This window comes from Lithobates pipiens, unplaced genomic scaffold (genome assembly GCF_037356315.1).
Source record: "Lithobates pipiens isolate NorthernLeopardFrog02 unplaced genomic scaffold, aLitPip1_a1.2 Scaffold_10, whole genome shotgun sequence".
NCBI classification, from domain to species: Eukaryota; Metazoa; Chordata; class Amphibia; order Anura; family Ranidae; genus Lithobates; species Lithobates pipiens.
In genome coordinates, this window is record NW_027507686.1 from 78,989,304 (window position 1) to 78,995,303 (window position 6,000).

The following is a 6,000-nucleotide window of genomic DNA, read 5'->3' on the forward strand; positions in this document are numbered from 1 at the left end:
CTGGGGTTCTAACCCTTCCCCACTCTGCATAAAACAAAACGTTACCTTTAAGGCCTCATGCACACTGGACATTTTTACAGCAGCTGTTTTTAGCCTCAGATGTTTTTTTCTTCAGCCAGTAAACTTCCCAGCATGTTATCTTATGTATCCATGCACACATAGGCATCAGCAGTTTTTGGCAGGGGCATTTTTTGGCTGGAAAAAACCCAGATCTAGTGGGTTTTAAGAAGAGTTTTTCAGCTGTAAAAATGCTCTAATTCTGATAAAAGCTGAAAAACGCTGTAAAAAGTCACTATTCACCGTTTATCAGCGTTTTTGAGCCATACGCTTTTATGGGAGTATAATTTTGCAAATAAAGCTAAAGAACACTGCAGCCAACAAATGCTGAAAAACTCATTCTAGAGCTACAGCTTTCTACAGATAATGCTACTGGGGTTTTTTTTTAAGTCCAGTATGCATGAGTACTAAGTTGAACTTCAGCCTTACTTCCAGTTCTGCACAGTTGTACAGGCCCCTCCTCTGTACTGAAATTGCTTACCCTGTTATCACTGCATGCTGTGAGCTTCTCATATCAAATAACTCAAATCGGTGTATATTATTTGGTCTTTGTGAAAGTTATAGAGTCCACAAGCTATGGTGCCAATCTCTGAAAATTGATCTCACCTGATGCACTTTCTTGAGACCATAACAAGTCAGGAAATACCCCACAAATTACCCCTTTTTGGAAAGTAGACATTCCAATGTATTTAGTAAGAGGCATGGCAAGTTTTTTGAAGTTGTAATTTTTCCCACAATTCTTTGCAAAATCACATTTTTTTTTCTTATTTCTTTTTTTCACAAAATTGTTATAGTAGCAGGTTATTTCTCACACACAGCATATGCATGGCACAAATTACACCCCAAAATAGATTCTCCTACTCCTCCTGAGTACAGCGATACCACATGTGTGAGACTTTTACACAGCCTGGCCACATAGGGAGGCCCAACGTGCAGGGAGCATGGTCAGGTGTTCTAGGGGCATAAGTTTCAAATCTAATTTGACTACCTATGACACTTTTGTGAGGCACTGTAGTGGCATGGATGAGAACTGATGTGGCACAGATGAGAATGAATGAGTATGCCTGAGTACGGCTAGGTGTGGCTGGGTATGGATGGGTACAGCTGAGTGCGGTTGGGTGCGGCTGAGTGTGGCTGAGTGCGACTGAGTGTGGCTGGGTACGGCTGAGTACAGCTGAGTGTGGCTGGGAACGGCTGCGTGTGGCAGGGTACGGCTGAGTGCGGCTGGGTACGGCTGAGTGCGGCTGGGTACAGCTGGATATACCTGAGTGCAGCTGGGTACGGCTGAGTGCGGCTGAGTGCGGCTAAATACGGCTGGGTATGGCTGAGTGCGGCTAAATACGGCTGGGTATGGCTGAGTGCGGCTAAATACGGCTGGGTATGGCTGAGTGCGGCTGGGTATGACTGAGTGAGGCTGCATGTGGCTGGGCACGGCTGTGTACGGCTGAGTGCAGCTGGATACGGCTAAGTGCAGCTGGGTTCGGCTGAGTGCGGCTGGGTACTGCTGAGTACGGCTGAATACGGCTGGGTAAGGCTGAGTACGGATGGGTACCAAAGTGTCAATATTTTGTGTGGTCACTATTATTTTCCAGCACTACCTTAACCCTCTTGGACATGGAGTTCACCAGAGCTTCACAGGTTGCCACTTGAGTCCTCTTTCACTCCTCCATGACGACATCACGGAGCTGGTGGATGTTAGAGATCTTGCGCTCCTCCACCTTCCGTTTGAGGATGCCCCACAGATGCTCAATAGGGTTTAGGTCTGGAGACATGCTTGGCCAGTCCAGCACCTTTACCCTCAGCTTCTTTAGCAAGGCTATGGTCGCCTTAGAGGTGTGTTTGGGGTTGTTATGTTGAAATACTGCCCTGCGGCCCAGTCCCCAAAGGGAGGGGATCATGCTCTGTTTCAGTATGTCACAGTACATGTTGGCATTCATGGTTCCCTCAATGAACTGTAGCTCCCCAGTACCGGAAGCACCCATGTAGCCCCAGACCATGACACTCCCACCACCATGCTTGACTGTAGGCAAGACACTCCTCACCTGGTTGCCGCCACACACGCTTGACACCATCTAAACCAAATACGTTTATCTTGGTCTCATCAGACCACAGGACATGGTTCCAGTACTCCATGTCCTTAGTCTGCTTGTCTTCAGAAAACTTTTTGGGGGATTTCTTGTGCATCATCTTTAGAAGAGTCTTCCTTCTGGGATGACACCATGCAGACCAATTTGATGCAGTGTGCCGTATGATCTAAGCACTGACAGGCTGACCCCCCACGCCCTCAACCTCTGCTGGCAGCACTCATACATCTATTTCCCAAAGACAACCTCTGGATATGACGCTGAGAACATGCACTCAGCTTCTTTGATCGACCATGGCGAGGTCTGTTCAGAGTGGAACCTGCCCTGTTAAACCACTGTATGGTCTTGGCCACCATGCTGCAGCTCAGTTTCAGGATCTTCTTATAGCCTAGGCCATCTCTTATGTAGAGCAACAATTCCTTTTTTCAGATCCTCAGCGAGTTCTTTTCCGTGAGGTGCCATGTTGAACTTCTGGTGACCAGTATGAGAGAGTGAGAGCGATAACACCAAATTTAACACCCATTCACACCTAAGAACTTGTAACACAAACGAGTCACATGACACTGAGGAGGGAAAATGGCTAATAGGGCCCAATTTGGACATTTTCACTTAGGGGTGTACTCACTTTTGTTGCCAGCGTTTTAGACATTAATGGCTGTGTGTTGAGTTATTTTGAGGGGACAGAAAATGTACACTGTTATGCAAGCTATACACTCAGTACTTTACATTGTAGCAAAGAGTAATTTCTTCAGTGTTGTCACATGAAAAGATATAATAAAATATTCAGAAAAATGTGAGGGGTGTACTCACTTTTGTGAGATACTGTATAAGGAAGTCACAGTGCAGGATATTTCACTTATATCCAAAAATAAAACTTGAGGATCAGGTAGATTTTATCCTCACTTTATCTAGCAAGTTATATGCAGCAGAAATTGTTTCCGCTATCCGGTTCCTGCATGACAAGGCTAAATATTTTATAATTTTCTCTATTCCTCACATTTTGTAATTGTTTTTGCAATATATAATTCAAAGCTTCACCGGAGACCCAACATAGGTTCTTATCCATTATGAAAAACATAAGAAAGGGTAAAAGGGCATTGGCAGGAAGTACAGAAAGTGCAAAACAATCATGCTAATACAACAAGGAAAAGTCGTTTGCCTCAAAACTCACAAAGAATTCTCAAAATTTTGTTTTCCAGCCCTGCCAAACATCTACCAAGAATCATCCAACTAAATGTTCATAAGCATTCTAGAACTAGCAGATTCATTACCATGACTATGTATTAAAACCATTATAAACACTGCAAAGTCTTCTAGCATCTTTGGATCAAACAGCAAATTGTTCTCTCTACATCCTGGCTGTGTGCTGCAGGTCCCACTGTCTAAAGGCCCGTACACGCGATCAGATTTTCTGGCGGGAAATGTTGGATGTCAGGCTGTTGGCGGAAAATACAATCATGTGTATGCTCCATCGGACAATTACTGGACTTTCCGCCAAAAAATATTGGCTAGCACTTTCTCAAATTTTTCACCAACAAATGCGTGTTGTCGGACTTTTCAATCGTGTGTACACCGTTGGACAAAATCAAGGATGGGCCAGAAGCGCTTGGTCTTGTAAAACTAGCGTTCGTAATGGAGATATCACATTCGTGACCTGGCAAATTATGAAATCTCTCAATGCAGCACATTCTCTTCTTCTGTATAATGGTATAATAATAAAGCTAATTTGCTGGTGATATTCAGAGTTCTGACAAATGTATTTCTTTTTTTTTCTAGTGATCTCCCGAATAATATGTATATTTTTTTTGTTTTTCTAGTGATTTCCAAAATAATATTTTTTTTGTTATTTAGTGTTGTGTGTCAAGTTACCATAACACCATTATTATCTTGTATTTTTTAACGTCAAAGATACAACTATGTTGCTGTCCCTTGTCAATTTGACATTGTATTTTTGAAATGTACCTGCCTACTCACAAACAAACTGTCCTTTTTGAAGTAAAACACATAGTAGTTGTGTATATAGTATATATATACATATATATATATATATATATATATATATATATATATATATATATATATATATATATATATATATACTATATAGTATTTTTCAAAACAAATTTTTTTCATTCAATAGGGAGCACAAGGTCATATCAAAATAAAGAGGAAGGCAACGATGGAGAAACAGTTGCAATTGGTGAAGCCTTTGTACCCCAGGGCAGACATAAATTATTTGACTGTCCAAATTGATAACCTGAGGAGTCCATTTAAAAGGGAGCACAATACGGTCCAGGACTCCAAGAGATCGGGAGCAGCAGCAGATGACATATATGTCCCAAGGTTGTGGTCTTCCAACAGCCTGCGTTTTTTGCCAGACCACACCAAACACAGGCCATCACTCTCAACACTTCCTTTCACACTTCCATCCATTCTACTGTGGTGGGTGGGGTGGCTGTGTTGTTGGAGGTGGTGGAGGAGCATGGTCCAACTCGCAGAGGTGCGTTTTATGGGTGAGTTCACCCTTCATCCCCTTGTTTAGGGCCCGAAGAATTATTTCCTTGCATATAGTGCGTTGGTCTTCCTTCATCTGTTTTAATGCCTCCTGGCCATCAGGGGCTGTGCTAATTGCAGCTGTAGTATGGCAAAGAAAATCGGTCGTTGCATTATCCAGGTTCCTGGACTTCCTGGCCCTTTTGGTTGGAGGAGGGGAACCTGCGATTCTGTCAGGCTGCTTTCCACCGCTACCTCTTGGCTGAGGCTGAGACTTTCCTGTATATGAAAATGGTACATAATTTTAGGTTTTTGGTTATCAAACACACAATTTTTAGCTCAAGACTGTGGCAAATTGAATGTTAACAAATAGAAAAGACTATCATTCTGACCCCAGCATTTTTCATTCTTGTCCCAATCATTTTTGGCCACTACTGTCTATTGATATGTAAACCAGAAATGTGATATCAATAACATCTAGTTAACATCATTCAATTTTTGACAAGCAATATGTTCAACAATGCTATACCTGGGTCAAGCTGGGCTCCTCCACATCTTCTTCCTGGATGAAAGGCCCAGGTTGGACCTCAGGAGCCTCAGCTGATGTTGAAGGAAGTGTTGAGAGCGATGGCTTGGGTTCCGTCTGGTCTGAAAAAAAACACATGCTGTTGTAGCACCACAGCCTGGGGACATACAGTGGTGTGAAAAAGTGTTTGCCCCCTTTCTCATTTCCTGTTCCTTTGCATGTTTGTCACACTTAAGTGTTTCGGAACATCAAACCAATTTAAACAATAGTCAAGGACAACACAAGAAACCACAAAATGCAATTTGTAAATGAAGGTGTTTATTATTAAAGGTGAAAAAAAATCCAAACCATCATGGCCCTGTGTGAAAAAGTGATTGCCCCCTAAACCTAATAACTGGTTGGGCCACCTTTAGCCGCAACAACTGCAACCAAGCGTTTGCGATAACGTGCAATGAGGCTTTTACAGCGTCCTGGAGGAATTTTGGCCCACTCATCTTTGCAGAAATGTCCTAATTCAGTTACATTAGAGGGTTTTTGAGCATGAACGGCCTTTTTAAGGTCATACCACAACATCTCAATAGGATTCAGGTCAGGACTTTGGCTAGGCCACTCCAAAGTCTTAATTTTGTTTTTCTTCAGCCATTCGTGGTGGACTTGCTGGTGTGTTTAGGATCATTGTCCTGCTGCAGAACCCAAGTTCGTTTCAGCTTGAGTACACGAACAGATGGTCGGACATTCTCCTTCAGGATCTCTTGGTAGACAGCAGAATTCATAGTTCCTTTTATCACGGCAAGTCTTCCAGGTCCTGAAGCAGCAAAACAGCCCCAGACCATCACACTA